Source organism: Tachysurus fulvidraco, chromosome 18 (genome assembly GCF_022655615.1).
Source record: "Tachysurus fulvidraco isolate hzauxx_2018 chromosome 18, HZAU_PFXX_2.0, whole genome shotgun sequence".
In the NCBI taxonomy this organism is placed as follows: domain Eukaryota; kingdom Metazoa; phylum Chordata; class Actinopteri; order Siluriformes; family Bagridae; genus Tachysurus; species Tachysurus fulvidraco.
Genome location: NC_062535.1, coordinates 21,092,250 through 21,108,508, shown reverse-complemented (window position 1 = coordinate 21,108,508; position 16,259 = coordinate 21,092,250). Strand labels below are relative to the sequence as shown.

Sequence of the window (16,259 nt, the reverse complement as noted above, 5' to 3'; positions counted from 1 at the left end):
TAAACACTGACAGTGGGATTATAAATCATTATAAACACTGACAGTGGGATTATAAATAACATTCTACTGTATATAGTCAGTTTAATTGTTAATCAATGACACTGACTCATACTGACATTGCACTTATACACTGCACTATAATTAACAATAATATTTTTATTAACTGGTAAAACACGTTATATTGAAAAAGAAAGGTGTGATTAAAGCTTTATGAATAATATAATAATAATAATAATAATATATCATATATATATAGAATATAATTTCAATAATAATATAATCATATTTCAATCCCATTTTAATGCTGTGATATTTATATCCCATTTTTATAGCAGTGTATAAACATTTAGACCCATGCTATTTTGGTCAGAAACTTTCATTTTGTGTTAATAAAAGTCACCTTGTGTGTGTATGTGTGTGTAGTTGACACTCTGCAGATTCAGTGTTATCAGTGTGAGGAGATTCGGCAAGATGACTGCTCATCACCAGAATTCATCGTTAACTGCACTGTTAATGTGCAGGACATGTGCCAGAAAGAAGTACTTATCATGGAGGATGGTAAGTGCAAAGTGTCAGATATTCATAGCATTTACAATGTTACATTATCATTAGAGTGTAACAGTGTTTGAGTTATAATATATATGTTACAGTACAGTGCTACATCGGTACAGTGGTACAGTGTTATAGAGGTACAGTGTTATAGAGGTACAGTGCTACAGTGGTACAGTGTTATAGAGGTACAGTGTTATAGAGGTAGAATGTTACAGTAGTACAGTGTTATAGAGGTACAGTGCTACAGTGGTACAGTGTTATAGAAGTACAGTGTTATAGAGGTACAGTGTTAAAGTGGTACAGTGTTACAGTAGTACAGTGTTATAGAGGTACAGTGTTACAATAGTACAGTGTTATAGACGTACAGTATTATAGAGGTACAGTGTTATAGAGGTACAGTGTTACAGTAGTACAGTGTTATAGAGGTACAGTGTTACAGTAGTACAGTGTTACAGTAGTACAGTGTTATAGAGGTACAGTGTTACATTAGTACAGTGTTATAGAGGTACAGTGTTACAGTAGTACAGTGTTATAGAGGTACAGTGTTATAGAGGTACAGTGTTACAGTAGTACAGTGTTATAGAGGTACAGTGTTATAGAGGTACAGTGTCACATTAGTACAGTGGTACAGTGTTATAGAGGTACAGTGTTACAGTAGTACAGTGTAATAGAGGTACAGTGTTACAGTAGTACAGTGTTATAGAGGCACAGTGTTACAGTAGTACAGTGTTATAGAGGTACAGTGTTACAGTAGTACAGTGTTATAGAGGTACAGTGCTACAGTGGTACAGTGTTATAGAGGTACAGTGTTATAGAAGTACAGTGTTACAGTAGTACAGTTTTATAGAGGTACAGTGTTACATTAGTACAGTGTTACACAGGTACAGTGTTACAGTAGTACAGTGTTATAGAGGTACAGTGTTACAGTAGTACAGTGTTATAGAGGTACAGTGTTATAGAGGTACAGTGTCACATTAGTACAGTGTTATACAGGTACAGTGTTACAGTAGTACAGTGTTATAGAGGTACAGTGTTACAGTAGTACAGTGTTATAGAGGTACAGTGTTATAGAGGTACAGTGTCACATTAGTACAGTGTTACAGTGGTACAGTGTTATAGAGGTACAGTGTTACATTAGTACAGTGTTATAGAGGTACAGTGTTAGATTAGTACAGTGGTACAGTGTTATAGAGGTACAGTGTTATAGAGGTACAGTGTTACAGTAGTACAGTGTTATAGAGGTACAGTGTTATAGACGTACAGTGTTACAGTAGTACAGTGTTACAGTAGTACAGTGTTATAGAGGTACAGTGTTACAGTAGTACAGTGTTATAGAGGTACACTGCTACAGTGTTATAGAGGTACAGTGTTATAGAGGTACAATGTTACAGTAGTACAGTGTTATAGAGGTACAGTGTTACAGTAGTACAGTGTTATAGAGGTACAGTGTTACAGTAGTACAGTGTTATAGAGGTACAGTGTTACATTAGTACAGTGTTATAGAGGTACAGTGTTACATTAGTACAGTGTTACAGTGGTACAGTGTTATAGAGGTACAGTGTTACAGTAGTACTGTTTTATATAGGTACAGTGTTATAGGGGTACAGTGTTACAGTAGTACAGTGTTATATAGGTACACTGCTACAGTGTTATAGAGGTACAATGTTACAGTAGTACAGTGTTATAGAGGTACAGTGTTACAGTAGTAAAGTGTTATAGAGGTACAGTGTTACAGTAGTACAGTGTTATAGAGGTACAGTGTTACATTAGTACAGTGTTATAGAGGTACAGTAATACATTAGTACAGCGTTACAGTGGTACAGTGTTATAGAGGTACAGTGTTACAGTAGTACAGTGTTATAGAGGTAGAGTGTTATAGAGGTACAGTGTTATAGACGTACAGTGTTATAGAGGTACAGTGTTACAGTAGTACAGTGTTATAGAGGTACAGTGTTACTGTAGTACAGTGTTATAGAGGTATAGTGTTATAGAGGTACAGTGTTATAGAGATACAGTGTTAAAGTAGTACAGTGATATAGAGGTACAGTGTTACAGTAGTACAGTGTTATAGAGGTACAGTGTTACGTTAGTACAGTGTTATAGAGGTACAGTGTTACAGTAGTACAGTGTTATAGACGTACAGTGTTATAGAGGTACAGTGTTATAGAGGTACAGTGTTACAGTAGTACAGTGTTATAGAGGTACAGTGTTATAGAGGTACAGTGTTACAGTAGTACAGTGTTATAGACGTACAGTGTTACATTAGTACAGTGTTATAGAGGTACAGTGTTATAGAGGTACAGTGTTACAGTAGTACAGTGTTATAGAGGTACAGTGTTACATTAATACAGTGTTATAGAGGTACAGTGTCACATTAGTACAGTTTTACAGTGGTACAGTATTATAGAGGTACAGTGTTATAGAGGTACAGTGCTACAGTGGTACAGTGTTATAGAGGTACAGTGTTATAGAGGTACAGTGTTACAGTAGTACAGTGTTATAGAGGTACAGTGCTACAGTGGAACATTGTTATAGAGGTACAGTGTTATAGAGGTACAGTGTTACAGTAGTACTGTTTTATATAGGTACAGTGTTATAGGGGTACAGTGTTACAGTAGTACAGTGTTATATAGGTACACTGCTACAGTGTTATAGAGGTACAATGTTACAGTAGTACAGTGTTATAGAGGTACAGTGTTACAGTAGTACAGTGTTATAGAGGTACAGTGTTATAGAGGTACAGTGTTACATTAGTACAGTGGTACAGTGTTATAGAGGTACAGTGTTACATTAGTACAGTGGTACAGTGTTATAGAGGTACAGTGTTTTAGAGGTACAGTGTTACAGTAGTACAGTGTTATAGAGGTACAGTGTTATAGACGTACAGTGTTACAGTAGTACAGTGTTACAGTAGTACAGTGTTATAGAGGTACAGTGTTACAGTAGTACAGTGTTATAGAGGTACACTGCTACAGTGTTATAGAGGTACAGTGTTATAGAGGTACAATGTTACAGTAGTACAGTGTTATAGAGGTACAGTGTTACAGTAGTACAGTGTTATAGAGGTACAGTGTTACAGTAGTACAGTGTTATAGAGGTACAGTGTTACATTAGTACAGTGTTATAGAGGTACAGTGTTACATTAGTACAGTGTTACAGTGGTACAGTGTTATAGAGGTACAGTGTTATAGAGGTACAGTGTTACAGTAGTACAGTGTTATAGAGGTACAGTGTTATAGAGGTACAGTGTTATAGACGTACAGTGTTATAGAGGTACAGTGTTACAGTAGTACAGTATTACAGTAGTACAGTGTTACAGTATTACAGTGTTATAGAGGTACAGTGTTACAGTAGTACAGTGTTATAGAGGTACAGTGTTATAGAGGTACAGTGTCACATTAGTACAGTGTTACAGTGGTACAGTGTTATAGAGGTACAGTGTTACAGTAGTACAGTGTTATAGAGGTACAGTCTTATAGACGTACAGTGTTATAGAGGTACAGTGTTATAGACGTACAGTGTTATAGAGGTACAGTGTTACATTAGTACAGTGTTATAGAGGTACAGTGTTACAGTAGTACAGTGTTATAGAGGTACAGTGTTACATTAGTACAGTGTTATAGAGGTACAGTGTTACAGTAGTACAGTGTTATAGAGGTACAGTGTTACAGTAGTACATTGTTACAGTAGTACAGTGTTATAGAGGTACATTGTTATAGACGTACAGTGTTATAGAGGTACAGTGTTACAGGTGTACAGTGTTATAAAGGTACAGTGTTACAGTGGTACAGTGTTATAGAGGTACAGTGTTATAGAGGTACAGTGTTACAGTAGTACAGTGTTATAGAGGTACAGTGTTACAGTAGTACAGTGTTATAGAGGTACAGTGTAATAGAGGTACAGTGTTATAGAGGTACAGTGGTACAGTAGTACAGTTTTATAGAGGTGCAGTGTTATAGAGGTACAGTGTTACAGTAGTACAGTTTTATAGAGGTGCAGTGTTACAGTAGTACAGTGTTATAGAGGTACAGTGTTGTAGAGGTACAGTGTTACAGTAGTACAGTTTTATAGAGGTGCAGTGTTACAGTAGTACAGTGTTATAGAGGTACAGTGTTGTAGAGGTACAGTGTTACAGTAGTACTGTGTTATAGAGGTACAGTGTAATAGAGGTACAGTGTTATAGAGGTACAGTGGTACAGTGTTATAGAGGTACAGTGTTTCAGTAGTACAGTGTTATAGAGGTACAGTGTTATAGAGGTACAGTGTTACAATAGTACAGTGTTATAGAGGTACAGTGTTATAGAGGTACAGTGTTACATTAGTACAGTGTTTTAGAGGTACAGTGTTACAGTAGTACAGTGTTACAGTAGTACAGTGTTATAGAGGTACAGTGTTATAGAGGTACAGTGTTATAGACGTACAGTGTTATAGAGGTACAGTGTTACAGTAGTACAGTGTTACAGTAGTACAGTGTTATAGAGGTACAGTGTTATACAGGTACAGTGTTATAGACGTACAGTGTTATAGAGGTACAGTGTTACAGTAGTACAGTGTTACAGTAGTACAGTGTTATAGAGGTACAGTGTTACAGTAGTACAGTGTTATAGAGGTACAGTGTTACAGTAGTACAGTGTTATAGAGGTACAGTGTTACAGTAGTACAGTGTTATAGAGATACAGTGTTACAGTAGTACAGTGTTATAGAGGTACAGTGTTATAGCGGTACAGTGTTATAGAGGTACAGTGTTACAGTAGTACAGTGTTATAGAGCAACAGTGTTATAGAGGTACAGTGTTACATTAGTACAGTCTTATAGAGGTACAGTGTTACATTAGTACAGTGTTACAGTGGTACAGTGTTATAGAGGTACAGTGTTACAGTAGTACAGTGTTATAGAGGTACAGTGTTATACAGGTACAGTGTTATAGACGTACAGTGTTATAGAGGTACAGTGTTACAGTAGTACAGTGTTACAGTAGTACAGTGTTATAGAGGTACAGTGTTACATTAGTACAGTGTTATAGAGGTACAGTGTTACAGTAGTACAGTGTTATAGAGGTACAGTGTTACAGTAGTACAGTGTTATAGAGGTACAGTGTTACAGTAGTACAGTGTTATAGAGGTACAGTGCTACAGTGGTACAGTGTTATAGAGGTACAGTGTTATAGAGGTACAGTGTTACAGTAGTACAGTGTCATAGAGGTACAGTGCTACAGTGCTACAGTGTTACAGTAGTACAGTGTTATAGAGGTACAGTGTTATAGAGGTACAGTGCTTCAGAGGTACAGTGTTATAAAGGTACAGTGTTACAGTAGTACAGTGTTATAGAGGTACAGTGTTATAGAGGTACAGTGATATAGAGGTACAGTGTTACATTAGTACAGTGGTACAGTGTTATAGAGGTACAGTATTATAGAGGTACAGTGTTACAGTAGTACAGTGTTATAGAGGTACAGTGTTACAGTAGTACAGTGTTATAGAGGTACAGTGTTATAGAGGTACAGTGTTACAGTAGTACAGTGTTATAGAGGTACAGTGTTATAGAGGTACAGTGTTACAGTAGTACAGTGTTATAGAGGTACATTGTTATAGAGGTACAGTGTTATAGAGGAACAGTGTTATAGAGGTACAGTGTTACATTAGTACAGTCTCATAGAGGTACAGTGTTACATTAGTACAGTGTTACAGTGGTACAGTGTTATAGAGGTACAGTGTTACAGTAGTACAGTGTTATAGAGGTACAGTGTTATACAGGTACAGTGTTATAGACGTACAGTGTTATAGAGGTACAGTGTTACAGTAGTACAGTGTTATAGAGGTACAGTGTTACATTAGTACAGTGTTATAGAGGTACAGTGTTACAGTAGTACAGTGTTATAGAGGTACAGTGTTACAGTAGTACAGTGTTATAGAGGTACAGTGTTACAGTATTACAGTGTTATAGAGGTACAGTGCTACAGTGGTACAGTGTTATAGAGGTACAGTGTTATAGAGGTACAGTGTTACAGTAGTACAGTGTCATAGAGGTACAGTGCTACAGTGCTACAGTGTTACAGTAGTACAGTGTTATAGAGGTACAGTGTTATAGAGGTACAGTGCTTCAGAGGTACAGTGTTACAGTACTACAGTGTTATAAAGGTACAGTGTTACAGTAGTACAGTGTTATAGAGGTACAGTGTTATAGAGGTACAGTGTTATAGAGGTACAGTGTTACATTAGTACAGTGGTACAGTGTTATAGAGGTACAGTGTTATAGAGGTACAGTGTTACAGTAGTACAGTGTTATAGAGGTACAGTGTTACAGTAGTACAGTGTTATAGAGGTACAGTGTTACAGTAGTACAGTGTTATAGAGGTACAGTGTTATAGAGGTACAGTGTTACAGTAGTACAGTGTTATAGAGGTACAGTGTTATAGAGGTACAGTGTTACAGTAGTACAGTGTTACAGTAGTACAGTGTTACAGTAGTACATTGTTATAGAGGTACAGTGTTACAGTAGTACAGTGTTACAGTGGTACAGTGTTATAGAGGTACAGTGTTACAGTAGTACAGTGTTATAGAGGTACAGTGTTACAGTAGTACAGTGTTATAGAGGTACAGTGTTACAGTAGTACAGTGTTATAGAGGTACAGTGTTACAGTAGTACAGTGTTATAGAGGTACAGTGTTACATTAATACAGTGTTATAGAGGGACAGTGTTACAGTAGTACAGTGTTATAGAGGTACAGTGTTACAGTAGTACAGTGTTATAGAGGTACAGTGTTACATTAATACAGTGTTATAGAGGGACAGTGTTACAGTAGTACAGTGTTATAGAGGTACAGTGTTACATTAATACATTGTTATAGAGGTACAGTGTTACAGTAGTACAGTGTTATAGAGGTACAGTGTTACAGTAGTACAGTGTTATAGAGGTACAGTGTCATATTAGTACAGTGTTACAGTGGTACAGTGTTATAGAGGTACAGTGTTACAGTAGTACAGTGTTATAGAGGTACAGTGTTACAGTAGTACAGTCTTATAGAGGTACAGTGTTACAGTAGTACAGTGTTATAGAGGTACAGTGTTACAGTAGTACAGTGTTATAGAGGTACAGTGTTATAGAGGTACAGTGTTATAGAGGTACAGTGTTACAGTAGTACAGTGTTATAGAGGTACAGTGTTATAGAGGTACAGTTTTACAGTGGTACAGTGTTATAGAGGTACAGTGTTATAGAGGTACAGTGTTATAGAGGTACTGTGTTACAGTAGTACAGTGTTACAGTAGTACATTGTTATAGAGGTACAGTGTTACAGTAGTACAGTGTTATAGAGGTACAGTGTTACATTAATACAGTGTTATAGAGGTACAGTGTTACAGTAGTACAGTGTTATAGAGGTACAGTGTTACATTAATACATTGTTATAGAGGTACAGTGTTACAGTAGTACAGTGTTATAGAGGTACAGTGTTACAGTAGTACAGTGTTATAGAGGTACAGTGTCATATTAGTACAGTGTTACAGTGGTACAGTGTTATAGAGGTACAGTGTTACAGTAGTACAGTGTTATAGAGGAACAGTGTTATAGACGTACAGTGTTATAGAGGTACAGTGTTACAGTAGTACAGTGTTATAGAGGTACAGTGTCACAGTAGTACAGTGTTATAGAGGTACAGTGTTATAGAGGTACAGTGTTACAGTAGTACAGTGTTATAGAAGCACAGTGTTACAGTAGTACAGTGTTACAGTAGTACAGTGTTATAGAGGTACAGTGTTACAGTAGTACAGTGTTATAGAGGTACAGTGTTACAGTAGTACAGTGTTATAGAGGTACAGTGTTACATTAGTACAGTGTTATAGAGGTACGGTGTTACAGTAGTACAGTATTACAGTAGTACAGTGTTATAGAGGTACAGTGTTACAGTAGTACAGTGTTACAGTGGTACAGTGTTATAGAGGTACAGTGTTACAGTAGTACAGTGTTATAGAGGTACAGTGGTACAGTGTTACAGTAGTACAGTGTTATAGAGGTACAGTGTTACAGTAGTACAGTGTTATAGAGGTACAGTGTTACAGTAGTACAGTGTTACAGTAGTACAGTGTTATAGAGGTACAGTGTTACAGTAGTACAGTGTTATAGAGGTACAGTGTTACAGTGGTACAGTGTTATAGAGGTACAGTGTTATAGAGGTACAGTGTTACAGTAGTACAGTGTTATAGAGATACAGTGTCACAGTAGTACAGTGTTATAGAGGTACAGTGTTATAGAGGTACAGTGTTACAGTAGTACAGTGTTATAGAGGTACAGTGTTACAGTAGTACAGTGTTATAGAGGTACAGTGTTACAGTAGTACAGTCTTATAGAGGCACAGTGTTACAGTAGTACAGTGTTACAGTAGTACAGTGTTATAGAGGTACAGTGTTACAGTAGTACAGTGTTATAGAGGTACAGTGTTACAGTAGTACATTGTTATAGAGGTACAGTGTTACATTAGTACAGTGTTATAGAGGTACAGTGTTACAGTAGTACAGTAGTACGGTGTTACAGTAGTACAGTGTTATAGAGGTACAGTGTTACATTAGTACAGTGTTATAGAGGTACAGTGTTACAGTAGTACAGTAGTACGGTGTTACAGTAGTACAGTGTTATAGAGGTACAGTGTTACATTAGTACAGTGTTATAGAGGTACAGTGTTACAGTGGTACAGTGTTATAGAGGTACAGTGTTACAGTAGTACAGTGTTATAGAGGTACAGTGTTACAGTAGTACAGTGTTATAGAGGTACAGTGTTATAGAGGTACAGTGTTACAGTAGTACAGTCTTATAGAGGTACAGTGTTACATTAGTACAGTGTTACAGTGGTACAGTGTTATAGAGGTACAGTGTTACAGTATTACAGTGTTATAGAGGTCCAGTGTTATAGTAGTACAGTATTATAGAGGTACAGTGTTATAGAGGTACATTGTTATAGAGGTACAGTGTTACAGTAGTACAGTGTTATAGAGGTACAGTGTTACTTTAGTACAGTGTTTTAGAGGTACAGTGTTACAGTAGTACAGTGTTATCGACGTACAGTGTTATAGAGGTACAGTGTTACAGAGGTACAGTGTTACAGTAATACAGTGCTATAGAGGTACAGTGTTATAGAGGTACAGTGTCACATTAGTACAGTGTTACAGTGGTACAGTGTTATAGACATTTACATTTTAATGTAAATTCAACAAAAAAATTTTAATATTGCACAATTTTTAACATTGAAGCAACATATTTGTTGAATAAACTAAGTATTATTTCTGAGCATTTCAAATAAAAATATTTTAGTTCAGTTTACTTTTAAAATTTTATTTAGATAACTTTTAGTAAGTTGGCTTTTTTACAGTGTACTTAAGTATTTGAAGTAAAAAGTAAAATTTCAGTGATTTTTAGTAGGTATAAGATCAGGGGCAGTTCTAGGGTTTCATCTTTAGGGGTTTTATCCCTCAGTGAGAATTTAAAACAAGAAGAGTTTTATATTATATATTATATGACTAAACAGTAAGCCAAAAGTTATGGTGTTATTAAATGGTAAAAGTGGAGACCAAAATTTTATGCATGATGTAATGATGTCAGTCTTGAATCAGATCAGTTCATGTGTGTGTGTATTCTCTACAAACAGTGTGTCCAATGAATGCAGTCATTAATAAACTAATATTCACAAGACAAAATCAATAAATGTTAGTTTTATTTAGTATTGAATGGATTGTTTGCATTAATATGTTGTTTGTGCTACAACTCTGGTAATAAGAATAGTGACATTTCACTGCTTTTGGTTGCCGCCGTTATAGATAAACGCCTCCAGCTCTGACTGCGCGTGCACGCTGCACGTACCTGTGCTTCTCCGTACAGCGTGCGGAGTGTAATACAATCTAGGAGCAGTGATACACCAAACCTCCCTTATTACAGTCACACACATTTCTGCTGAGTTTATTTTGTAGTAACGAGTAACGAAGATGCTTAGTGAGAATATAACGGAGTAAAAGTTTACATTTTATCTCGGAAATGTAGTGGAGTAAAAGTTATAGTTAACATAAATTTAAATAGTGAAATAAAGTACAGATACGTGACATTTCTACTTAAGTACAGTAACGAAGTATTTTTACTCTGTTACATTACAACACTGCTAAATTCAGCCTGCTCGGTTTCCGTTCTCCACAAGCGCTTAGTGAGGTCTCAATGAAACACACAAATCAGTCTTTCAAAGAGAAGTTCCAAAGTTTATTAGGTAAAACAGGAATATTTAGTTGTATGGGGGGGGGGGGGGGGGGTGTGAGAGAGAAAGAACAATGTGCTCTGTACAGAAAGTCTACAAAATTATCAGAGAGGATTAAGTATTTTATACAATTATTCTCACATCTGTCTTATCGGAGTTTATAACAGAAAGTTGCAGCTCATCCAGTCTTTTATCTCTTTGATGCACCGAGTTAAATTTGACAATTCAGCTATTTCATCTGGTTTTGATGAGATATATAACTGTGTGTCATCAGCATAGCAGTGGAAACTAATCCCATGTCTTCTAATAATGTTCCCTAATGGAAGCATGTATATAGAGAAAAGCAGAGGTCCGAGAACTGATCCTTGAGGGACCCCATAATTAACTGGTAATAAACTGGAGGATTCACCATTTAATTCTACAAAATGGTATCGGTCAGACAGGTAGGATCTAAACCAACTTAAAGCCTGACCATGAATACCTGTGTAATTTTGTAAGCGATGTAGAAGAATGTTGTGGTCTATAGTGTCGAACGCAGCACTAAGGTCAAGTAGAACTAATAGTGACATACAGTCTTGGTCCGAAGCTAAGAACAAGTCGTTTGTAACTTTAACAAGTGCAGTTTCTGTGCTATGATGGGGCCTGAAACCTGACTGAAACTCTTCAGAGATGTTGCTCTCCTGTAAGAAGGAGCTCAGTTGAACAGACACAACCTTTTCTAATATTTAGACATAAACAGAAGATGTGAGATAGGTCTGTAATTTGATAGTTCATTAGGATCTAAATTAGGTTTCTTAATGAGTGGCCTAATAACTGCCAACATAAAGGATTTAGGGACGTAACCTAAAAATAGTGAGGAGTTAATAATATAAAGAAGAGGCTCACCAGCTTTATGTAACACTTCTTTCAGTAATTTAGTTGGAATGGGGTCTAGTGAGCAAGTTGTAGCTGTAGTAATAAGTTTATCTAACTCTTCCTGTCCTGTAGTTGTGTGTAGAGCTTTAGGTGCGACTGGGTCACGAGATGCTCTCATTGGTTTAACATCAACTATTTTGTTCCTGATGCTTACAATATTATCAGTGAAGAATCTCATAAAATCCTAACTACTGAACTGTGATGGAAGTGTTGTAACAGTCACTGACTGTCACAGGGTTTAACACAGTTTATGTTAATAATTCATTCTGGCCACTAGGGGGACACATAGGGATGTCCTGTAGGGGATAAAATAGGAAGTTGAAGAGTAAAAAGGGAGATCCTGTTTGAATTTACCTCATGCTCTGTGGGGATGGTCATCTTAACCATGCTTTGAGAAACTTTGTTGTCTTCCTGCTCCAAGAGGATTATTTTATTCATTTGTTATGATTATGTGTGATTGGTATGGACAGATGTGTTGCTTACTTGGCTGAAGAAACATCTATCTGGGATTTGGTTGGGTTCTGTCCACAGACCTTATCCTCCAACGCCTTCTTGTTCATCTACAGATAAGACTGTTTTCTGTTTACTGGACTATCTTTTGATCTCACCTGTAATGGACTTAATGCCTGTTGGGTATATACTGTATTGAAGCTTATGCTCATGGAAGTTGTATGTATGTATGTATGTATGTATGTATGTATGTATGTATGTATGTATGTATATATTTGTGTGGCTTGACAGGTTTTGGGATGTGGGTATGTTAAACATAAATATTTTGAATACAAATGATGCAAACAACAAAAGAAATGATTCCCCCCTCGTAATTAATATAGCATGAACAGTGCAAAGTAACTGAGACTGTTCAGATCTCTGAGTTTTGTTAAACTAGCCAACTAGCCACTGAGTTAAATAAAAACCTGGGATTGTTCTGGTTATTTCCTATGAGTTTGCTCAGGTGCTCAGCCCTAGCAGCTTTTAGAGCCTGTCTATAGCTGGACATACTGTCCTTATACGCAATTCTAAAAACCTCTAATTTAGTTTTTCTCCACTTTCGCTCAAGGTTATGGGTTTCTCTCTTGAGGTTTTGAGTATGGCTGTTATACCCCGGTGCAGGTGTTTTATCTCTAACCTTCTGTAATCAGATTGGGGCAACAGTGTCTAATGTGCTAGTGAATATACATTTACATTTACAGCATTTGGCAGACGCCCTTATCCAGAGCAATGTACATTCAATTCAATTCAAGTTTATTTGTATAGCGCTTTTTACAATGGGCTTACAATGTCTCAAAGCAGATTTACAGGAACATAAACATAGAACAGAAGGTAAACATAAAGAGAAATATAGAGGATTAATATACAGTAGTAAAAATTCAAGATATCTTGTAACGGTGACGTCATCGGCGCGGTCTCATAAGAGCGGTAAACGGGGCAACACAAATGCAACAGAATATATTACCGGTGTACACAATCAGGTAATGCTTACTCTATACAACATTTCGGCATTAAGCCATTGTCACCTTATGTGGCTCTACTACATAGACCCCCCCCCCCCCAACCTTATGTGGCTCTGCTACAATCTAGTTCACAGTGTGTATGTATGTATGTATGTATGTATGTATATGTATTTATCCCCAATGAGCAAGTCTGAGGTGAGCCTTGTACGTAAGTAGCAGCAGTTTGTAATCAATTCTAAACTTAACAGGTAGCCAGTGTAGAGATGATAAAATTGTGGTTGTATGGTCATACTTGGGGTTGTAAAATCGGGGTTATATAGCATCCAAGATGGTGGCGGGAGCACACGCAGCGGCTTCTCTCTCTCTCAGAAAAACGTTGCTTTCGTGATTTTCACCTCATGATTCGCAGTGTTTTTGGACGTCTACAATGCGTCCACCTGTCCTTAAGCGTGCATACAGCCGTGAGTTTCTGCTGGATGTCGCAAGAACCACATTTTTGGAGCTGCTGAGGGGTCATCGGAGGCTCTTCAAGACTGCTTTGACACCACTGACTGGAATATGTTTAAGCAGGCTGCCACATACAATAACACCACAGACCTCCAAGAGTACACAGAAACTGTCACTGCCTACATCACCAAGTGCAATGATGTAACAGTCACAAAGACCATCACTATCAGGGCCAATCAGAAGCTGTGGATGATAGGAGAGGTATACAGACTCCTGAAGACATGGAACGCTGCCTTCAGAGCTGGAGACGAGGCGGGCCTGAGGACAGCCAGGGCCAACCTATCCCGTGGCATCAGAGAGGCTAAGAGGCAGTACTCCAGGAGGATAGCCCATAAATTCAGTGACAGCAGAGACACTCGGAGCCTGTGGCAGGGGATACAAACCATTACGCACTACAAGCCTCCACCACGGACCTATGACAGTAACATCTCTCTGCTGAACGAGCTGAACACTTTCTTTGCTCGCTTTGAGAAGCAAAACAGCACCACTGCCCAGAAAACTCCACCTCCTTCCGGTGACCAGGTAATGATGCTGACCCCGGATAGCGTGAGGAGATCCTTCAGCAGGATCAATGTACGCAATGCTCCGGGTCCTGACAACATTCCTGGATGTGTACTGAGAGACTGTGCAGTGGAACTCACTGATGTCTTCACAGACATTTTTAACATCTCACTCAGTCAAGCTGTTGTCCCCACATGCTTCAAAGCTGCCACCATCATTCCAGTCCTGAAAAAGCCGTCTCCATCATGCTTCAATGATTACCGTCCTGTTGCACTTACTTCTATCATCATGAAGTGCTTTGAACGGCTAGTCATGCACCATATCAAGTCTGCCCTACCCCCCTCTCTGGACCCCTTCCAGTTTGCATATCGACCCAACCGCTCGGCTGATGATGCCATCTCAACTGCCATGCATTCAGCACTCACTCATCTGGACAAAAAGGACTCGCACATTAGAATGCTGTTCATAGACTTTAGTTCAGCATTCAACACTATCATGTGTACCCCAACAGCCCAGTAATAAACTGCTTCAGTTAGGGCTCAGCACTTCACAGTGCAACTTGCTATTGGACTTTCTGACTGGAAGACCTCAGGCAGTACGGGTCGGCAGCAACACATCCAGCACCATCACACTGAACACTGGGGCCCCACAAGGATGTGTGCTGAGCCCCCTTCTCTTCACCCTGCTGACCCATGACTGCACACCATCACACAACTCCAACCTCTTTATCAAGTTTGCGGATGACACGACTGTAGTGGGTCTCATTAGCAACAAAAATGAGACAAACTACAGGAACGAGGTGAGACGCCTGGCCGGGTGGTGTACTGACAACAATCTCTCTCTGAACGTGGAGAAGACGAAGGAGATTGTTGTTGACTTCAGGAGAATGCACACTCAGCATGCTCCTCTGTTTATCAACGGTGCTGGAAACGCAGCAGCACTGGCCGAGAAATCACAGCAGCGTCTCTACTTCCTCCACAAACTGAGAAGAGCCAGAGCCAAGCCACCCATCATGCACACCTTCTACAAAGGCACCATTGAGAGCATACTATCGAGCTGCATCACTGTGTGGTACGGTGCTTGCAACGCATCCTGCCGGAAGACACTACAGCGCATAGTGAGAGCAGCTGAGAGGATTATTGGTGTCTCTCTCCCCTCCCTCCAGGACATTTATGAGACCCGTGTCACCCGAAAAGCCCTCTGCATTGCAGGTGATCCCACACAGCTTCTTCAGTCTGCTGCAATCAGGGTGGAGACTGCAGAGTCTCCGGGCCAGGACCAACCATCAGGCTGTCAGGAAGCTGAACTCACTCTCAAACTCCACTTCTCTTTTCTGCCACAGGCTCCACAGATCTATGAACCCAACACTCCCCTTTAGATCCCACATCCCCAAGGTCCCTCCACTCCCCCCTCCCACTAACATACGAAAACATGCACCAGTCACTTTGTGCAGCATTGGTCTGCTTATTCTTCACTGTATCTACATATTCCTTGCACTTTATTTAAATTTCTTTGCTAATATTTCGCACCTTGGGACTGAGAGAAATACATTTTCAATTTTTTTTTGTGTATATATTGTACATGTGAAAGAGTTGACAATAAAGAAGAACTTGAACTTTCTTGCCCTAGTGAGAACATAAGTGCTTAAATCTCTAACATTGAATACATTAATGCTGGCTCACTAGGTTACATACTTAAGATACCATGGGTTTAAAACATTTGATCAAAGTTACAATAAAAAAGTGTCAAAGGTAGTTTTTTTTTTTTTTTTTGCAAGAGATAAGGAAAGAAGTGCTAGTTGATGTGTTTCCTGAATAAGTAGGTCATCAACCGCCGCTTGAAAATAGCCACTGACTCAGCTGTCCGGACCTCTAGGGGAAGTTCATTCCACCACCTTGGTGCCAGAACAGAGAAGAGTCTTGTAGTATACTTCCCTCTTACCCTGAGAGATGGTGGAACCAGTCGAGCTGGTAGATCGGAGGTTGCGGGGTGCAGTGCGAGGAGTGATGAGGGCTTTGAGGTAAGAGGGAGCTGGTCTGTTTTTGGCTTTGTAGGCCAGCATCAGTGTTTTGAATCTGATTTGTGCAGCTACAGGAAGCCA

General features: G+C 38.7%; 1 long non-coding RNA gene across 1 annotated transcript; it reads left to right on the top strand.

Moving 5' to 3' along the window:
- Positions 1-395: 395 nt before the first annotated feature.
- On the top strand, positions 396-16,259 carry LOC125139425. The gene is made up of 3 exons (XR_007138484.1): positions 396-558; positions 4,304-4,310; positions 16,247-16,259. It is a non-coding gene; the product is annotated as an uncharacterized LOC125139425 (long non-coding RNA).